The 20,681-nt window shown below is 38.9% G+C and overlaps 1 long non-coding RNA gene across 1 annotated transcript; it reads right to left on the reverse strand.

Annotated features, from left to right (window-relative positions):
• Window positions 1–1,274: 1,274 nt before the first annotated feature.
• Window positions 1,275–19,889, reverse strand: LOC132521800 (uncharacterized). The gene is made up of 3 exons (XR_009540962.1): window positions 19,726–19,889; window positions 19,509–19,629; window positions 1,275–1,410 (listed from the first exon to the last, which is right to left on the reverse strand). It is a non-coding gene; the product is annotated as an uncharacterized LOC132521800 (long non-coding RNA).
• Window positions 19,890–20,681: the final 792 nt, after the last annotated feature.

A 20,681-nucleotide genomic window follows, 5' to 3' on the forward strand; every position in this document is an offset into this window, starting at 1 on the left:
CTGGGTTATACCTTTCTATAATAAACTAATAATCTAGTAAGTAAAAAAAAACAAAAGAAGTGCTCCATAAATTTGTGATGAATGGAATGTAATATTTGTTGAGCAAACTATATTCGTTGGGTTATTTTTCTTGAGTCCTTAGGTTGGTCCCTTAGGCCAATACCACTGAATAAGGATGAAGATTTTTAGTCCAAGATTTTCCCAAGGACATGGGAAATCCATATTAATTCATGTACATCAGTTTGCGTTCTTAAAACTGAAACCCAATTTTGAGACCCTTTGTTTCCTTGACAAACTTTCTATCCTTGACAAACCATGTAATAGAGCCTTTTAACTCACCTACTTTCACTCAGAACGTACACATAATTAGATGAGCCACAGAGTTTGACCAAATTAACTCAGTTTGAGGAATATCCTAAGTCAAAGTCTTTGACTCTTGATGTTCAGCTTGAATTAAAACTATCAACAATTTGATTTCTTGTCCTCAGCACAGATTTAGCCCCAATGATGGACCATAAATTACTCTCTGCTTAAAGGAAGTTGGGTTTCTTTTTTCTCCCCAATATGCAATAGTCATTCATATCTTTGGTCATTCCTTTTCCAGGGCCTGATATAATCTCCTTTCTCCAATCTTCCATTGCAGAACTTCAAGGTTCATTCCCAATATAAACTCCCATGGCATCTTCCTTAACAATGTATTTCTTTTGTGACTCATTCTTGCCACTTCCTTCCCCTAGTCCATAACACTTCAGAATATTCCGACTGGTTTAAATGCTATTGTACAACGCTTAACAACTGTAGATTAAAAGTTCTCTGAGGGCAAAGAACACATCAGACAATTCCTTTATTTTTGCATTTCTACTGTAACACCTGTCAGAGCATCCACACTTTGAGAGTTCAATGGATACCTATGAGTTTGAATAGAATAAAACAGAATTAAGTGGCAAGATTATTAAAGGGCAGACAGAGAGGAAAAGTTTGTAGGTAGAGAGTTATACTAAAATTATGCATAATAACTAAAAAGGCTAAATTTAAGAAAAATTATGCCCAATGGCTAAGATCTAAATACCGCGTATTTGACTTTTTGTGTGTGTGTGTAATTTTTGTCCCTCTGGGATGTAAGCTTCACCGGGGCAAGAATTGTAGATTTTTTTCACTGTTTCATCCCCAATATGAAGAATAGTGCCTGGCACACAGTAGGTGGTCAGTATACATTTATTGGATGACAAATGAATAAATGAATTTAGGAAAGTAATTTAAAGATAAAAAATAATGCTTCATCTTGTCTTGTTTGATGTTATACGCATTCTCTTTGTCATCAGAATAAAGTTATTCAAAGCGCATCTCACCCAAACCTCTAGCCTTTCTTCCTCACAAGAGCTCTCTGATGCAAAAGGCTAGAAGAAAAACCTAGCAAACAAGAAAGAACATGAGTTTTCTGTGAGAAAATTTTAGGAGAAGAAATGAGAGAGAGTAGTCACATGACTGGTTTTCATGTTTTTTAACACTTTCAAATGTCCTTTTTATTAATTTCATATTTTTTACACAGCTTATCAAAATAGTTTAGTGAGACAGAGTGATGAATGCTGCATGTTCCCTGCAATGCATTTTACAGTCATTACTGAAAACTAGTACCACTCTAATGAGAAGTAGGTGGAGGAAATCATAATTCTCATAGTAGCAAATAAAACTATATGCAAGATTGAAGAAAAACTATGGTAGTTTATATCTTTCGGTAGCAAAGCTGGTGAAGTATCTGTTTAATGCTCAGAAGCTATAAAACAATGTTCAGATTCATAGCTTCCCACACCCACCATTATCTACTTCTTTTGGAGAAGATGGCAGATGATACTCAGACACCCAGTCACCACCCAAGTTACTTTTCTTTGACTCTCCAGCTCCCATTAACTAACAAAATCTAATATTAAAAAGTGAAACATCGAGGCCATTTACAAATTTTTTACTAAAGCAGCAAGCCCCTGTAAGCTCTACTCCTTGCAGAGTGGGGTGGGACAGAAAAGTGAGCTCAAACTGATGTTCATATTTTTTTCTTTGGACCTGAGGCCTCAGGTAAATTAAAAGCTGGAACTTTATTTTGGAGGTCAGGTGGTGGAGAGAGGGTCAGCCATGAGGAACTCAGGGGCAGGGGCTTGGCCTAGAAGGACAGTGGAAAACTTGTGAGACTTTGGATGGGGGGGCAATGTCGGTTGGACCATAAACCAGGTTGAGGTCACATGGAGGGCCTCAGGGTAAGAGGACAGGGTTAAATCCTTTGATCCCGGGGTGTGCCAGCCCCACGTGCTCATAGGGGTGGTGAGGGGGAGGGCTGGGGGTGTAAAAGGTGCAGCACTTCTCCATTCACAGTGCCTCACCCACAGCCTTTCCCACACACTGATCTTATCATTTCTAGTCTTTTTTTTTTTTTCCTTTTGTGGCACGCGGGCCTCTCACTGTTGTGTGGCCTCTCCCGTTGCGGAGCACAAGCTCCAGACGCGCAGGCCCAGCGGCCATGGCTCATGGGCCCAGCCGCTCCGCGGCATGAGGGATCCTCCCGGACCGGGGCACGAACCCGTGTCCCCTGCATTGGCAGGCGGACTCCCAACCACTGCGCCACCAGGGAAGCCCCATTTCTAGTCATTTTAAAATTTCAACTCACTGTCAATTGTGTGCTTATGTCTTTGTCCATATTTCTTTCACATTATTTTAATGGAATGCATTGAATCATAAGCACATGTATGTTATTTGAAAGAATTTGGAGAAGAATTATTTGTGATTATTTTGAAGCTAAAAATGAGAAGAAAGCGAAGATGTTAATATGTTTTACAGGTATAAAATGATTTCTGTTATGTGGAGTTTTATTTTTATTTTGAGGTTTTCATTATCTTGCTTATAACATGGCCTGAATATTTGATGAGTCATCAAAACTCTTTTTCCCTAAAAATAGATTATGGTTTTTGTGGGTATGCTTTACACTTACTTGTGTTTATGATGATACATAGTTTTATTTTCTTAAAGAAAAAGATTCTTTAAAAAGGTAATAAAATTTAGCTCAATATTTTGATCACCTCCCATGCAACAAGCTTATGCATTTCCAATTATATTTTGAATTTAAGTTTTTCCTTCTTTTATTAGATACTTTGTAACTTCCCAGATGCCATGCACTACATTTAACACTGGAAGAGTCAGCTTCACCCCAGGTTTCCCTGCCCCCAAATGGCAAAGAAGCAGCCAAGTGTAGCTAAGCTGAAAGAGGTACATGTGAACAATGACTATCTCATCAGTTACCTGTGGGACCTATGACTGAAAAATGTGTAGCCCCCAACATCAATACAAGGGTAATGCCTAAGACCCCAGAATTGAATAATAACTTGGGAGGTATCCTTTTTGGACTGGCAACTCAGTAGAGCAGAGGCTGAAAGGCAGACATTATGTTATAACAGAAGATTAAGAAGCCAGTTTTTTGCTAGCTATTATTTTTGCACACCTGCGTTGTGAATCGTTTCATACCCTGATCAGTTATGTTAAGCTTTTTCCTATGACATGGTTTTCTTCGCTGAATGTAGGCCACTTAGCCAAAGTTTAAACTTTGGCAACCAGAACTGATTATCATCACCAGGATGTGATTTTATGAGTAGAGGTACGCTATAACTCTCTTTGTTCTGGTCATTATGTTTCCTTTAATGCTGCCAGAGTTAGTTTTTCTTTGACAGGTGCATCACAGTGATGACCCAAGCTACAGACAACTGAAACCTCAAAAGTTTTTTCATTCATATCAACATTAAAGAATGGCTTCTCAGCTAGATTTGTATCAACATTTTGAGCTAAATGTTAGTTTCTAGTTAACTCATTTATTTTTCTGACTCTTTTTTTCTTTCGACCTCAAGTGCAAAAGTTGTGACCTTCATACTCTTCACTTCTTGGCATGTTATCATTATTAAAACCTATAATGATACTCTTTTTTTTTTTTTTTTTGCGGTACGCGGGCCTCTCACTGTTGTGGCCTCTCCCGTCGTGGAGCACAGGCTCCGGACGCGCAGGCCCAGCGGCCATGGCTCACGGGCCCAGCCGCTCCGCGGCATGTGGGATCTTCCCGGACCGGGGCACAAACCCGTGTCCCCTGCATCGGCAGACGGACTCTCAACCACTGCGCTACCAGGGAAGCCCTACTCTTGTTTTAGTTTATTTTATTAATATTCCTTTATCCCTGGATTCTCACTCCCATGTCATCCTACAGACATCCATTTAAATGTGTGTGATATAAATTCATATGTAGGTATATGTCCTTGATATTTAACCTGGCTTTGGCCCTTCAAACTTTACCTGCAGGCCCAGGATCTTGCCTATGGCCACCATCCCAGCTGGGGCTCTGATCTTGCCTCAGGCCTCCTGGCTTCAAGCCTGAACTCTGCCCTCTTCTTTCCCTGCAGATCTTTTGGCATTCCTGGGCTGACTCTGGAAGGAATCCAGGCTTTCCCTGTTCTCCTGATACTTTACCAAGGCCATGTTCTTTCTTTCCAGTTGCTGGAGTCTTTTTTAGAATTCCGTGAAACAGTTTTATTTTCTTCCCTTCCTACTTCGTTTCTGGGAACTAAAAAATCATTCATGAACTTATTTACTCAATCAAGCAAATATTTAGTAAGCAAATTCAATGGCCCCAGCATTGTTAGTCACATGTGCAGAATATACCTTAACAGACATACAGATTTTTTCCAAATTAGCTTTTGATAAACTAAAAATTGAGTTTATGTTTCTTTAAAAAAAATTTTAATTGCACAATTCAAAATAAAAAGTAAAAGTATTTTGACAACTACTTCCAGTCTACTCCCCAGTAAAAGAAATTAGTGATATTAAGAAATGTATATACAACTTAGCTTTCTTTGAAACACATGAACAGAATTTGTTCTGTGAAACTATTTACAAAAGAAAGTTCAGGAGCCATGGAGAGACATATCTCACATGGGCACAAAGAATGTAAATACAGTGTTATTTCATTTTTAATTAAAACTACCTCCTTTCTTCCCATCTCACTCCAAACCCAATCAGTAGAACCAAAACTTCATTTCTCATTAGACAGTGATGAGATCAGGAGAAGGTTGAATAGAAGGGGTTTATTATGGTCAGTTCTTTCAACCAGATAGATAAAAGAGGGTTGGTCCAAGTTTTCTTCATGGATGCTTACACATTTTACTTTTCCTTCAGAGTATTATTAGACTGAAGAAAAACCAACTAATGTAAGCCACAAAGACTTGTATGGATTGTGTGGAGTTTATATATGTTCCCCACCCATGGAACATCGTATGTCAGAACTTATGTACTAGAATCTTTTAGAACAACATTGTCTTGCTCAAGAGTCTTATTTAATAGGAACAAGTTCACTTTTCCATCCATGGCTGCCTTGGATTAAATTTGTCTTTGCCCTTTCACACTAACATGCTTGGAATATGGAGATTACTTTTTTTCTTATTTTCCTATGACTCTTCAATGAAACTCAATGTAATGTTCCCTGTGGGTAGTATCTGTTGAAATGTACATTTATTTATTCATTTAACAAATATCTATTGACTACTAACCACGTGTCAGGCACTGTCCCAGATGCTGGCAAGAGCTCAGTGGGAAAAAAAGAGACGCAATTTTCTGTTCTCATGGAGCTGACAATTTACTGGGAGGAGACAGGGAAGTAAATAAATAAATATACAGTATGTTGGGTGTATAGAGTACAATGGAGAGGAGAAAAGCATATAGGAGGCAGGGCAACTGAGGGGTGAGGACATGCAGTTGCAAGTAAAGTGGTCACGTTTGAGCTGAAAGAGAGAAGGAATGAGCCATACAGGTATCTGGGGGAAACGGTGCTTCATGCAAAGGAAACAGCTGATGCAGAGACCATAGGGTGGGAACATGTCTGGCTTGTTCAAGAAAGAGCAGGAGGCCAGAGTGGTCAGGGAGCAGGGGTCAGGAGCAGGTAAGGCAGGGATTTGTAGATCCTTTGAGGCGAGGTCCTTGGACCCACCTCTGAGAGAAATGGGATGCCTCTTGGGACATTTGAGCAAGAGTGACGTCATCTAACAAGTTTTAAAAGGCTCAACCCGGGGCTTCCCTGGTGGCGCAGTGGTTGAGAGTCCGCCTGCCAATGCAGGGGACACGGGTTCGTGCCCCGGTCCGGGAAGATCCCACATGCCGCGGAGCGGCTGGGCCCGTGAGCCATGGCCGCTGAGCCTGCGCATCCGGAGCCTGTGCTCCGCAACGGGAGAGGCCACAACAGTGAGAGGCCCGCGTACTGAAAAAAAAAAAAAAAAAAAAAAAAAAAAAAAAGGCTCAACCTGGGTGTAATGTTGAACATAGACTTGGAGGTTGGGGTTATTTCTAAGGTCCTTTCCAACACTATGATTCTAAAATCCATACTTTTAAGTGATATCATAAGCATCTAGCCAGTTCAGCATGAAATATACATAGGACAATGATATTTTCAGTATCTTAAGATATCAAAATCACAACATTCTAAATACAAATTTAAGTATAAAGTAAGTATAGGAAAGTCTGAGATTGCCTAACTTGGACAGTGAGAGAGAGGAGTTAAATGGTAAGAATTTAATCAGAATAAGTAATTGTATACTCAAACCATAAAGGTTCATGAGTCAGAAAACAACAGACCCTTTGGAAATAAATGCAGTGTGTTATATAGAAAGACACACATGGGAAAAAGAAACGGGCAAACTTGACTCTGAAAATGCTAGTTGGAATGCCTTGGGTAAGCTTCTTAACCTGTCTGTGCCTGTGATTTCCAAAACTGAGGAAATAATATCATCATGATAGCATGTGAAGATTAAGTGAGACATTGTGTGGAAAGGACCCAGCATGGAGTAAATGGTCAGTAAATGTTAGTTCCCTTCTTCCTCCTTCTTTTGACTTGCCAGCCATATCAAATTTCAACCAGTGGTGAACAAAAGGGCTAAAGAGAGTTTTTGTTAAGTATACTTACTGCAAACCAAATATTTTGATACATCATTGAATAAAATTAAACACATACACCAAAAGAAAAAAGATAAATATGCATCTGCCCCTGATGAAGAGTAAGGTGTATGAATGCTAATGATAAGTGGTATTCTCATGTAAATACCACCCTCTTACACCATAACGGATGACAGTGTTCAAAATATGAAGGATTTATCAAAATTAAAATAAAAGGATTTACTTAAATTGTTGAGGCCTGGAAGTTCAGTCAATTCCAAAGAATGAGAAAAAATCCTAGGATACAAGAATTTCAATTATTGTAAAAGGAGTATGTCATAGGATTTCAAAGATTATCCCATTTGAAACTTTCTAAGTAAATTTTAAAGCAAGTCAGTCTTAAAAAAAACATATCTGGGGCTTCCCTGGTGGCGTAGTGGTTGAGTCCGCCTGCTGATGCAGGGAACTCGGGTTCGTGCCCTGGTCCGGGAAGATCCCACATGCCGCGGAGCAGCTGGGCCCGTGAGCCATGGCTGCTGAGCCTGCGCGTCCGGAGGCTGTGCTCCACAACGGGAGAGGCCACAACAGTGAGAGGCCCGCGAAAAAACATATCTGAGAGCAACAAAACGTACATATTAGGTCACTAGTATGGTCATTAATACAGGTGCTATATAGATCAATACAGAGATGCTTTACCTCTTCTTTTTTCCTGTTTGTTTTTAAACTTTTCTAATACAATAACTAGGGTTCCATATACTGAGAGGTGACATCTGAAGTAATCAGTCTGTTTTCAATGGAATTGACTTCTGTTTCAAGCCTTGTAACATCATTGTCAGATGTACCAATAAGTCATTATTTTCAGGAATGACACCTACAATATGGTGGCATATCCCATCCTCTTGGTTACAAAAAAGGACTAGTACAGATGGAAAGAATAAACAAATCCATAGAAGCCTTGTGGTCAACACTAAATTAGAGTGATTTGACAAAAAATAGTAGAAAGAGAAAAAGCATCTCATCTGTTTTTTAGGCTTCAGAAGATTTGTAACTTGATATATTTCTGATTTCTACTAAAAACTTAGAAATAAGGTAAAACACCATATAAATCTTAGATTCTCTGATGGAAAAGATATGAACAATGAACATGTTGTGGAATGAGTAGCATAGCCCTTTGCAAATGAGAGAAAAATTGTCACATATCAGAAAACCTGATAGACAAACTATTGAATGATGAGTGAATAAACATTAGTTTTCTTGTTGCTTAGTTCTTCTCTTAAGCAAGAACATTTTCTTCATAAGGACACACTAAATGCATCCTCCAGTTGACTCATTTTCAAACTAGATGGCAAATGTGTGGGAGAGCCCCCACACACAAAGTCTTTGATTAGACTACTGAGGGGAGATATTTGATTCATCCATAAAATGATAGAGGCTATATTTGTTCTATTGATGCATCTAAGATTCCATTTCCAGTTGCTTGATTTTATTTTTATTTTTATTTATTTTTTAATTTTTTTTGGCCATGCTGTGTGGCTTGTGGGATCTTAATTCCCCGACCAGGGATTGAACCCACACCCTCAGCAGTGAAAGCATGGAGTCCTAACCATTGGACTTCCAGGGAATTCCCTCCAGTTGCTTGATTTTAGATGGTGCTTTTGGAGCTCCTATCTTGAAAAATATATAAAAGCCTTGCGTTGAAATAACCCCTTTTTTTCTGACCTTAATCTTGAAACCAAGAAACTTTCTGAACTATTAAGTGGGTAGAGGAAAGGGGGTATTGGAGAGGACAGTGGGGGAAATATATCAAGGCCAGGGAAATGAAGAGGATGAGGAAAAGGGTGTATGGAATTTCAGGGTTGGGAACTTACTCATGACATCGAGACATGGTAATCCATATGTGGTCCTGCAAGAGATCTGCTGGTGGACATTATATAGGCCTGACTTTTTTTTGCTTGTACCTTTATATATTTTTTTGGCCCAGTGTGACCTGTTTAAGGTTTCCTAATAGATCTTGGTGTTATTGAACTTTCCGGTCTAATATGCTCTTTAACTTCCCGCTTCTCCTTTTCCCTTGAGCCAAATCACATTTGCTATATATAGTTCCTGAGAATTTGCAACAGGATATAAACTTAAGGACATTTTAAATTTACCATATGATAAACAAAATAACTCCCCAAGTTTTATCTTATTCCTGATAATGAATTTTTTCTGCATTATTGAAATGGTAACTGGTACAAGCATAGGAATGCCGTTTAAAGATGGAATAAATGTCTTTTCTCTGTACCATTGAATACCCAGTGCTCAAAGTAAATATTCAAACACCGGCCAATATTAGCCCCCAAAATCATTGATATAGATTATATGGAAACAAAATTCAATTTAAATTTAGCATTAACAGCACCTTATTCCAAATGCATTGATTTATAATAGTTCAGACTACAGTGACTAGTCTGGCATTTAGCAGTTATTCCAGGTGTGCCGATGACCAGAACAAGTGTAAAGTATGATAAATTTTCTCATTTATGTGAGGAATATTAGACCGCTCTGAATTTTTTACGTAAAATGAAATGTCTCATTTTGCCTGATTACGTGGTATATTCTTCTTATTTTGTTCTCAATGGAGTATCATATACAGATTATGTCTAAATGTGACCAAATGTTAGAACAAAATGTGAAAAAGTCTGGATTATTTTAGTTTTTACTTTTCTTATGAAGTTGGATGCAGTAAACTATGCTAAAATAAAAATTTCTCAATAATTTTGTTCTAAATATTTGGCTATATCAGATAATTTAATGAAAATATTGAGTTGACTTTATTGGTAATCTAACTCACGATTGACACTGGACTGGAAAAATTGGAAAGTCCAGTTGATTCTTCTGTGGTTGATTTGGTCAAGAGAAAGACCTAGGAAGGAAGGAGCTATAACAATAAACAGGCTATCAAATCACTCCACTCTACATAGTGAACAAATAAACAAACACAATTCAAGAAGGAATTCTTATTTCAACCTTTACAAATCTCTTAACCTTTCTGAGACTCAGTTCTCTCACCTGTAAATGGGGATAATAATGACCATTTCATTTGATTGCTATGAAAATTAACTGAGCTAATATAAAGCATTTAGCATAGAGCCTAGTAGCTATAAACATTTAACAAATGTTACTTTCTGTTTATCCTCTTATGTACTAAAGAAACAAAGTCCATTTTTTTCAAAGCCTTGTATCATCATGTTAAATATCAACTTTTCCTTAATGGTTAAATCCCTGCTGATGTTTTATTCCATGATGTTCGTGTTTAATTGAACAGTGACTCAAGATGTCTATACACTACAATTAGAGATGTCACTGTAATCTAATGTAGGCCCTCTCCCTTTTAAGAACGGTTTGTGCTCTAAAAGACAATTTGTTAATCTGCTATTAAGAATTCAAAGGACATATTCCCAAGGAAACAATGCGAATATAATTTATCATTTACCGGATGTATTATATAAACAGAACTGAAGAATTCAACAACTTTCAATAATATTCTATGGGAAAATACATTCAAAATTCCAAGTTGGGACTTTGGTAATACATGCTCACCACAGGCAGTGAGAAGGGAATTCCTCTTAGCTGCAGCTACTGTAGGATTCTCTGCAGGGGCTGGAATGGTAAGACTTTGGCCAAGAGTTTCCTTCTTGCCGTCTCCGCTGTCATCCTCTTTTTCAGTCACCATTAATATAGCTTTTCTACTTTTAGTCTGTTCCTACACACACACACACACACACACACACACACACACACACACACTTTTTTCCTTTAAGAACTATCGACTCTGCATTACTACTATTCCTCACCACTATTTCTTTCCCTTCTGGTCACTGCAGAACTTAATGCAAACTTGTGATCCTACATACACCCCTTGAGTCACTAAACACATAATCCTTTTTTTTTTTTTTTTTTTCGGTACGCGGGCCTCCCACCGTCGTGGCCTCTCCCGCTGCGGAGCACAGGCTCCGGACGCGCAGGCTCAGCGGCCATGGCTCATGGGCCCAGCCGCTCCGCGGCATGTGGGATCCTCCCGGACTGGGGCACGGACCCGTGTCCCCTGCATTGGCAGGCGGACCCTCAACCACTGCGCCACCAGGGAAGCCCCACTTTTTGGTTCCTGCCCCATGGAACTGATGATCATTATCCTAACCTATTTGTTTCTACAACCTGCCCTCACCTCATCACATTTCTCATTTTTCCATTTAGGCCTTGGAGAAAATTAAAGACATATGAAAGACTGAGGAAAAAATCACCTACACCTCATAGAACAAGCTAGAATCATAAGAGCTGAGATTTGATGAATGGAATAGGAGAGGGGAGAAGGAACAGTATAGCTATCTAATGGGGATAGGAGATCAGGACACTGGTAGAAAAGGTCTCAATGATAAGTTGAATAAATACATGGAGGAATAAACAATTGAGTGAGATTTCTTTGCGTAAATGTGCTTTGAAAACTATAAATCGATATATAATTAGATGGTGCCTCCCCCTCTCCCTAGTCCACCTTGGCAAATGAGAAGGGTTTGGGGACTCCTGGAGTGTGTAGGTGATATTTTGACAGGCAAACAGGTAATCGGATGCTTACGGTATTCATATAGGTAGCGGGGTGTGGTAAAAAGAGCTTTTAATTGCAAGTCATCTGGGTTCAAGGTAATGTTCTGTCACTTCCTAGTGAGTGTAGGTGATTTGGGGTAATTCTTTCACCTTTCTAGGCCTCTGTTCTAGCATTTTTGAAGTAATGAAACTGAAACACTAAATGAAAAATACATAAGTACATTTTTTAATTTAAAAAAAAATGCCCTGCAATGTAGTTCATTAAAGAGTTTGAACATGAGTAATTTTTTTTTCTTTTAATTGTCCCAGAAGCATTGTCTGTACAGTGAGGAACACCCACATGAATCCAAGCCATTTAGTCAGCCATCTGGATGACTCCAGACATAGAGGTGTGTGGCACCCTGCCACTAGAGCATCTGTATGGCTGATATTTTCCTTTCCTAAATGAATGTTTGGATATTCTGGTGACATGGACCAAGAAGGACCCTATTAGCTAGTATTGTTTAGTTGAGTGCCTATCCTGCATAAAGGAAATAATAAGAAAATAATTTTGTGCCTGCACTTCCATTCAAACCAAATCACTGAAGGCATTCACTTGAATGGAGTACATCCTTTATTGAAGAATAAGGAAGATGAACACACATTTTTTTAGCATGAAAACACTGGCGAGGGTCAAGTAGCACACTGCTAGCTGAGTTGTGGCCCAGCATGGCTTGTTATGGTTATTTGCTGAGAGAGTGTGTATCAAGTCACTTGGCTCATTTTTAAACTTTTTTTCCCCTCCTTAACAAGTGCCAGACATGTGAGGCCATAATGAGTTTAATTAAAGTCAATGGCAGCTAATAATTCAAACCTTATAGATGTAATTTGGGAGCAAACAAAACTCCTCACTCAAAACATGCAATGTTCTACTTAAGTAGAAGTTTAAATCATGTTCATAGAATAAAATTGCCACGTGTATTATGGGTTGATATAATGCAAATATCTGATTTCCAATGCTTGATCTACCTCTAGCTGACTGTGTTATTTAGAGCAAGTAAAATTTTTAATTAGAACGTTTTTAAAGCACCTAGCACCATGCTTCTACATAATTGGTACTTAATAAACATTTATTAAGCATATCAGTATTTTAAAATGTACAGTGCTAACATAAGTAAACAATAAGGACAACAAGAAATGAAGACAAAAAACAGCTAGAGAGGAGAAAAGGCAAATAAAGGAGGGAAAGAGACTTACTTCATTAACTTAGAATCTTTGTGATTCTCCTATGAAGCTAGATTGTCACCCCCTCCTAGAAAGACTTAATGTGAGCTATAATGAGTTTAAATATTATAAAGAATTTATCACTTTTGCAGGATGTACTATTGTGTCATACATAATTAAAATAATAATTTGGAAATGATTTATTTCCAAAACAAATGGATCAAATCTGTAAAGGGATTCAAGACTCTGGATAGTTCTTTGGAGGCTGCCTCTCAAATGTGTGGCATTTAAAATCATTGAAGTCACTGTTTTAACAAAATAGACGTCTTACTATGAAATCAGTAGCTAAAGGTTTGTATTATTTATATTATCTTGTTAATAGAAAAATTTTATTGGATCCATTCTTATTCTCTCACTCAAGTCATTTGGATTTAACATTTTATTGAAATCTACCCTCCTGTTTGAGACAAGTTCTGGGACTTGAATCACAAATGAGGACAACAAATCACATCAGCCACAGTGCTCACACCATCTTCACTTGGACTACAATGTTTTCCATTCTTGCCAGTTTCCAAGAACCAATATTCACAATCGCCTTCTTTTACAGGAAACCAAAACATGTCTTTGAAACAAGTATGATGGGAAGATGGAGCAGGCAGTCAATTTTTTTTTTTTTTTTTTTTGCGGTACGCGGGCCTCTCACTGCCGTGGCCTCTCCCGTTGCGGAGCACAGGCTCCAGACACGCAGGCTCAGCGGCCATGGCTCACGGGCCCAGCCGCTCCGCGGCATGTGGGATCTTCCCGGACCGGGGCACGAACCCGTGTCCCCTGGATCGGCAGGCGGACTCCCAACCACTGCGCCACCAGGGAAGCCCGGCAATCAATTTTTGAATTGAGAAATTTGTATGGTTAAATTATGATGAACCTAGCCTTTCTCTACCATAAAAATGATAGTCTCCTTGGAAAGGGAATTAAATGTTCACTTCCCTGAAGAGTACCAGAACTCAGTCTCATCCACTTGAAAGATATGTGATTAAAAGTCTGAATTTTGAAATATTTAAAATTTGGCTCCATGTTGCACAACTCCAGATACCGCTTTGATTACATATTGATGTTTTAAGGTACATTTATTATGTGCTGTTTATATACATGAATATTTTGAACACATTCTTCATATTCCATCATAAAAATATTTTACATAATTTTTGAATAATAAATGATGAACTATGATCCTCTTCATGCATAGTAAATGTTAAATGCTGCATTGTTTGCAGACATTAAGCCATAAGTGTTATTTGAGATGTTGCAAAATCCTGACCCCTTTAAAAGCCAAACAGCACGATGGCAGCCCTTCCCTAGCAACTGTATTCATAATAGCAATCTCCGACAGGCAGTCAAACTAAATAAACCATCAAGAATTCCAAGCTAGAAATAAGTTGTTGAGGGCTCCCGTTATCATGTCGGGACTGGGGTCATGGAGGAAACCAGAATGTTATTTTCACTAGTGCTGGCCTGCCAGTTAGTGCTGGAATTAGATTTTAGTGAAGGTGAACTTCACCATTGCTGATACTGGCAGAAATGCACTCAAAATCCTTGTAAGGGCATCAGAAAGCTTTGTGGACTACAGAGAGGTGAATCTACCCCCTCTCCTGTTTCTCTGTTTCTTGTCTAGAGTGTCTCCTGTTGATCTAGAAAACCATTGCCATATACCAGGATTTATGATCCACAATTTGTCTGCCAGCACTGGGAATCAAACCAAAATTTCCTGAGCACAGTGTCAGCACACTCGAGAGGCATAAGCTTTGATGCACTCTGGTTAAGTGGGACAATCCTTAACAAAATATTATTTAAAGTGAGATGCTCTAAAGATGATGTTCTTTGCTTTTAGAGTGTAGCTGCTTTATTGTATTTTAAAAGCTTTATAGGAGGGGCTTCCCTGGCTTCCCTGGTGGCACAGTGGTTGAGAGTCTGCCTGCCGATCCAGGGGACACGGGTTCGTGCCCCGGTCCGGGAAGATCCCACATGCCGTGGAGCGGCTGGGCCCGTGAGCCATGGCCGCTGAGCCTGCGCGTCTGGAGCGTGTGCTCTGCAACGGGAGAGGCCACAACAGTGAGAGGCCCGCGTACCGCAAACAACAACAACAAAAAGCTTTATAAAACATTACTGTTTAATCACATTTTGGATCAAGAAATCATCTTAGCAGGTGAAAAAGGCATCCAGTGAAGCTTCTGACAGTCTTCCTAAGCACAAGACCCCTGCTTCTGAGAGGTGGCATAGGACATAAACTTCCACTGTGTACACACAGGTTGAAGGATAACCATACACTCAAACTCTTACTGTATTTTCTTTCCTTTCTAGCAATAAAACCTAACTCAGTTATCCTGATTTTATGTCAGTTATTTTAACAATGAAAACTCAAAGGAAAAGATAAAAATCTACATTTATATAATGTCATTTGTTGCAACAGCAATGTGTGATACAGGTTGTTATTAAACTTTGTAACTGAGCTAATGGGTTTTTAGCTATGAATAGAATATGTGACTATAGGATGATATAGCTCATATACCCAATTTTTTCTTCTACCAATGGAAAGAATACAGGGATGGGATTTAAAGTCACTACCAAGTCCACAAGAGTTTTGCATTTCACTTCAACGCATCTGTGAAGTAGTGAGGCAGATATAAATAGCCTGTATTTTCCTTTCATTCTAGACCAACCCTCAAGACACTATTATTTTTGCAGAAATAAACCCTCGCAAGAGGTCCTATGAATTCAGATTAATGATGGTTTTTTTCTTGTAGCTATATTAGCTTTAGTAGTGCTTTCATACAAATAGCCTCAATGTATCATCAGGAATGCATTATTTATCACAGTCCCAGATATTGCAAATACAGTGGGCAAGATGGAGAATCCTTATTGACATATCGATATAGCAGAGAGAATTAGTACAATTAAGATGCATCTGGCATGGAATAAGAGGTTTTGAAAGAATGGCTGAAACTTTGATAAACAAGGCTTGGTGAGCAGAGGTGGACCTCTCCTGGCAGATGAAATGTCAGGGCAGAGGCAGGAGCCTTTGTTATACCTGCTGGGTTGGCAATAATAAGCAAACATAGACTTGAAGGCTTGACAAGTTATAATATTTTATATTCTTATTTTAAGACAATATTTCAGAATTATTTATTACTTTCTATTGAGCTTGGTGGAAATAACCTTTGTCCTGGATTTTGAGCACGAACAGGCATTTTCATATCAGTCTAACATCAACATTTGAAATACGCCCAAAACCAAATATTCTCAAGATTAGAAATAGAGCAGCCTATTACATCATTTCTTCAAAAAAATTATAGCCTGAGATGCAAAAGGTCTTTTCTAACTGATTTCTGAAGGTTATGGTTTTTAAAAAAAAAGAAAGAAAGAAAGAAAAGAAAAAAAAAGGAACCTAAAACAATAAGTGGTCTCTCTGGTAAATGCCATTGTCTCTCTCTCAGTCCACAATGGTCAGCAGAGCACAAAGAGTTTCTGCTGCTCATGTTAATGACCTGGGCAATGGGTTAGTAGAGTTGATTTTTTATTCTGTGCATAATGTTGAAGGCTGTGAGTGGGTTTGTTGTCTGAATCCTGCCACTGGTCCCTTTTCACCTTCAGGTAATGGCCAATTGAGTATGTACACAAAGAATTCAGTCACAGAAGTCAGAGGCAGGTCAGCTGTGTTGTCTAATGTAGGGACCTGCCTAGTAAAACTGGACTAGAGAAGAAGGCAGAACTTCCCTCCTGCCAAGGGCAAAAGTCCTACCCTTCTGAAGATCCAAAGGAGGAGGAAAGGGAGATACCCTGTCGCTTACAGGCTAGTGGTCTAAGGGAGAGAAAGAAAATAATAGCCTGTTTCCAGATTTGAGGGTAAGAGTAAGCTCACACCCTAATAACCAAGACATGGCCAAACCAGGGAAGTTACTCTTGCCTCTGGGGTGAAGCAAATAATTGGGTGGAGAAAAGGGCCAAAGATTTTCCCTAGCATTTATTGGAGGGACAAAGTGGGACATCATTGATGGATGTTTCCTCCCCGTATGGAAATTCTAAACAAGATTATATAAACTCTTTGCATGTTCAAGAATTAGTTCTGCTTTTCTCACTTATACAATTTAATATAGAGTTCTATAAGAGGTCATGTCTCAGTGTTTTCCAGAGTGTGCTCCATGGAACATTAGCTCTTCATGATGTAATTATAAAGGAGAAGGGAAGTTCAGTAACAAACTAAGTGTGGTTAGCTTTGAATTAAACATTGAATTATCCATTTTCTTTACTAAAAGTCGTCTCAGAGCTGTTAATATGTGAATGTGTATAGTGATCATTTGAAAGGGGGTATAGTATGTGTTATTTCCCATAATTATTTGATAACAATATCCTGTTTTTTTAGGAATATCTCACAGGACCAATGTCCATAAAAACATTCTTTGGTAAATGTTAGACCAGTGGATATTCTCTCAATTCCGGAATACCAAGGCCATTGGGTGAAAACAGAGCGAAAAGAATGATAGCAGGCCTGAGCCGTAAGAAACCAAGGTCATATTGGGTCTGGAACAGGATGGGTTGATGCTAGATGTGATCCGGAGGCTCTAGATCTGAATTCAGTTCCAGGCTGGATAATTTTAAAGGCACAGATTATAAAGAAAATATGAATGATAATGCTTTTAGAGGGGCACGTTCTGTCCAAATTTGCTTCCAAATAATATCTCATACCCGTCACACTTAATTCATTTATATTGCCTGCTAGATCCCTGAAGGTATTTGAGTTTGTAATGCCTCTCCTGGAAAGTCTACAATCTAACCAAGAGGAAAACTGAACTGCCTAGTCAGTTCCTGAATCATGCTAGGCTCTGAAGTGTACAGGGTCATCTATGACTGTGGGCTTCCCATACGGACCACTCTTGATGGGAAAAGTGCTAGAGCCTATTTCACTAGATTCATACAACTCTGGAGTACAGTAAACCCAGCTGTGTTTCTAAGTGCTAACGAGGGGCCAATTTCTGGACATTATCTATGACCATTCCAACACAGCATTTTTATCTCCCTCCTCTGACTGAAATTCTAAACATGTATCTGCCACTCATTTGCACTTAAGTAAAACCTGCCAAAAACACTCTTGGGCTCTGTCATTGTAGATTAAGTTCTGTAAATAGTTTGGTTTTATCATTTAATATTTTTTAACAATTTTGGAACAAACTCTAAAATATGTTACAAATGTGTCTGCCTTATTAAATATAACATATTGGTCAGAATCTAAATGCTTCTCCATATCTTGGGATCATTATATTGAACACCAATTATTGTATTGTAAGGAATAAGGTTCACAAAGCCTGACAAAGCATATCGGATTGTCTCTACACTACATGATTTCAGAAAGTAGCAAAATTTCAGTTCTCCTATTAGTTCTCTTTTTCCTTCATATACTTTCTTTTATTGTCAGGTTTTCAGTTGTTATTCTCACTGCTTTCAATATGCCTGACTAGTCTGTGGTAGACAGGAAAATCAAATGGATATGATTGCTACAATTATATGTTGCATAGGAGTTAATAGGCTACTAAACTACTTTTCTACAAGGAAACCACATGCATACAGTGCAGACTTGGAAACCTCACTTTGGGCTGGTTTGGCACAGAGGTATTTTTACTCATTTCTTGGTTGTTGACTATGTTTTAAGGTAAGGAAATGTTTTCTGTTTGCTTCTAAACACGTGTAGTATCCAAAATCCTTGAATTCAATTGTGAAGTCCTTGAAGATAAGTAGATTATCGGATGCTTAAAGAGTATTCTACATGGTTGCACACATTAAGTGCTCAGTAAATATCTGTTGGCCAATCTAATCCTTTCTAATTCTTTCTTTCTTCCCTGTTCTTGACAACACCATCAGATTTATTCTGACTTTTACTAGAATTACTTGAAAATTTATTTTACTTAGCTTAAGCATTGTAATATATATTATGGAATAAATTGTGTCCCCCTAAAAGATACGTTGAAGTCCTAACCCCAGTACCTGAGAATGCAGCCTCATTTGGAAATAGAGTTGTTGCAAATATAATTCATTGAGTTAAGCTAAGGTCATACTAGAGTATGCTAGGCCCTTAGTCCAATGTGACTACTATCCTAATAAAGAGAAGAAGAGACACACAGGAAGAAGATGGCCTCATTATGACAGAGGCAGAGAGGGAGTGATGAATCTACAAGCCAAGGAAAATGAAGAATTACCACCAAACACCAGAAGCTAAAAAAGACAAGGAAGGATTCTCTCCTACAGGTGTCAGTGGAACTATGGCCCTGCGAACCCCTTGATTTTGGACTTCTAGCTTCTAGAACTATGAGGCAATACATTTCTGTTGTTTTAAGCCACCCCAGTTTGTGATACTGTGGTACAGTAGCCCAAGAAAACTAATACAGTATATATATATATATATATATATATATATATATATTTATTTATTTATTTATTTATTTATTTTGCGGTACGCGGGCCTCTCACTGTTGTGGCCTCTCCCATTGCGGAGCACAGGCTCCGGACGTGCAGGCTTAGCGGCCATGGCTCATGGGCCCAGCTGCTCCGCGGCATGTGGGATCTTCCCAGACTGGGGCACGAACCTGTGTCCCCTGCATTGGCAGGCGGACTCTCAACCACTGCGCCACCAGGGAAACCCAATACAATATATTTTCAATTTTAATTTCTTCTTAAGTTTAAGGAGAAACAAGGATAAGGAAGTGAGACTAGCTCTCTCTGGTTATTACCTGGGAGTGAGATGATTCAGGTGATGGTTCTTTGCAAGGCAGTGATCCACTCCAACTGTTGTCACAACAACTGTGGAATCTCTACAGATAGAGACTTGTTAAAGTAAAAAGGAAGAGCAACCTATTGGGCCACAAATGGATTAAGAGAAATACAGATGGTTACTAAGGCATAGGGCTAGGGAGGATGATAGAAAAATCCAAATTTTCAAGACCTTACCTTTAAAATTTTCCTTCAGCATTTTCAGTGACAGCACTCAGTATTATCAGAGCATGACTGTACAAGAACATTATAGTAATTGAGGCATTTTATAACGGTAATTCCATTATGGGACATCCCCTTCTATTTGTGGTTAGGAGAGAAAGAAGAAAGGGGAAAAGGAAGAAAGGAGAGAAGGCAGAGAAGAGGGAAGGACAGAGGGAGGAAATATCATGACACTACCACTACCACAATGAATAATAATAGCTACGCTTTAGCGGGCAATTTTTGTGTGCCTGCACTGCACTGAACACTTTAAATGCTTTATCCAGTTTAATTCATACAAAACCACTGTGCTATAGGTATCATGCCCCCCATTTTACAGATGAGGAAACTGAGGATCAAAGACATTGTGTACTTTGTCTGCATCACACAGCTCTAATAGGAGCTTCATTCAAGCCCAAGTCCTTCTGACTCAGACACATGCTCTTTAACCCCTGTGGCTCCAGGCTGCTAGCTCATTAACTGTAGGCTCTAGAAATTCATATTGAATTGCTTCTGTCAAAAGAGATAATCACTAAAAATGAGAGAGGGTTTGTCAAATTAGCAGAGATTTATTGAGCACTTGCAATAGTCCAGGCACTGTGAGGTGCCCTATAAAAGATACAGGAAAATATTTGACTATTCTGGTGTCAAAAATAATAGTAATAAAACACTTCCTTATATATGTAATATCTACCTTATTGTAAAAAGCACTGAATGCGGGCTTCCCTGGTGGTGCAGTGGTTAAGAATCCACCTGCCAATGCAGGGGACACGCGTTCGAGCCCTGGTCTGTGAAGATCCCACATGCTGCGGAGCAACAAAGCCCGTGCACCATAGATACTGAGCCTGCACCCTAGAGCCCACAGGCCACAACTACTGAGCCTGTGAGCCTTAACTACTGAAGCCCGTGTGCCTAGAATCTGTGCTCTGCAA

This window comes from Lagenorhynchus albirostris, chromosome 6, assembly GCF_949774975.1.
Source record: "Lagenorhynchus albirostris chromosome 6, mLagAlb1.1, whole genome shotgun sequence".
Lineage (NCBI taxonomy): Eukaryota > Metazoa > Chordata > Mammalia > Artiodactyla > Delphinidae > Lagenorhynchus > Lagenorhynchus albirostris.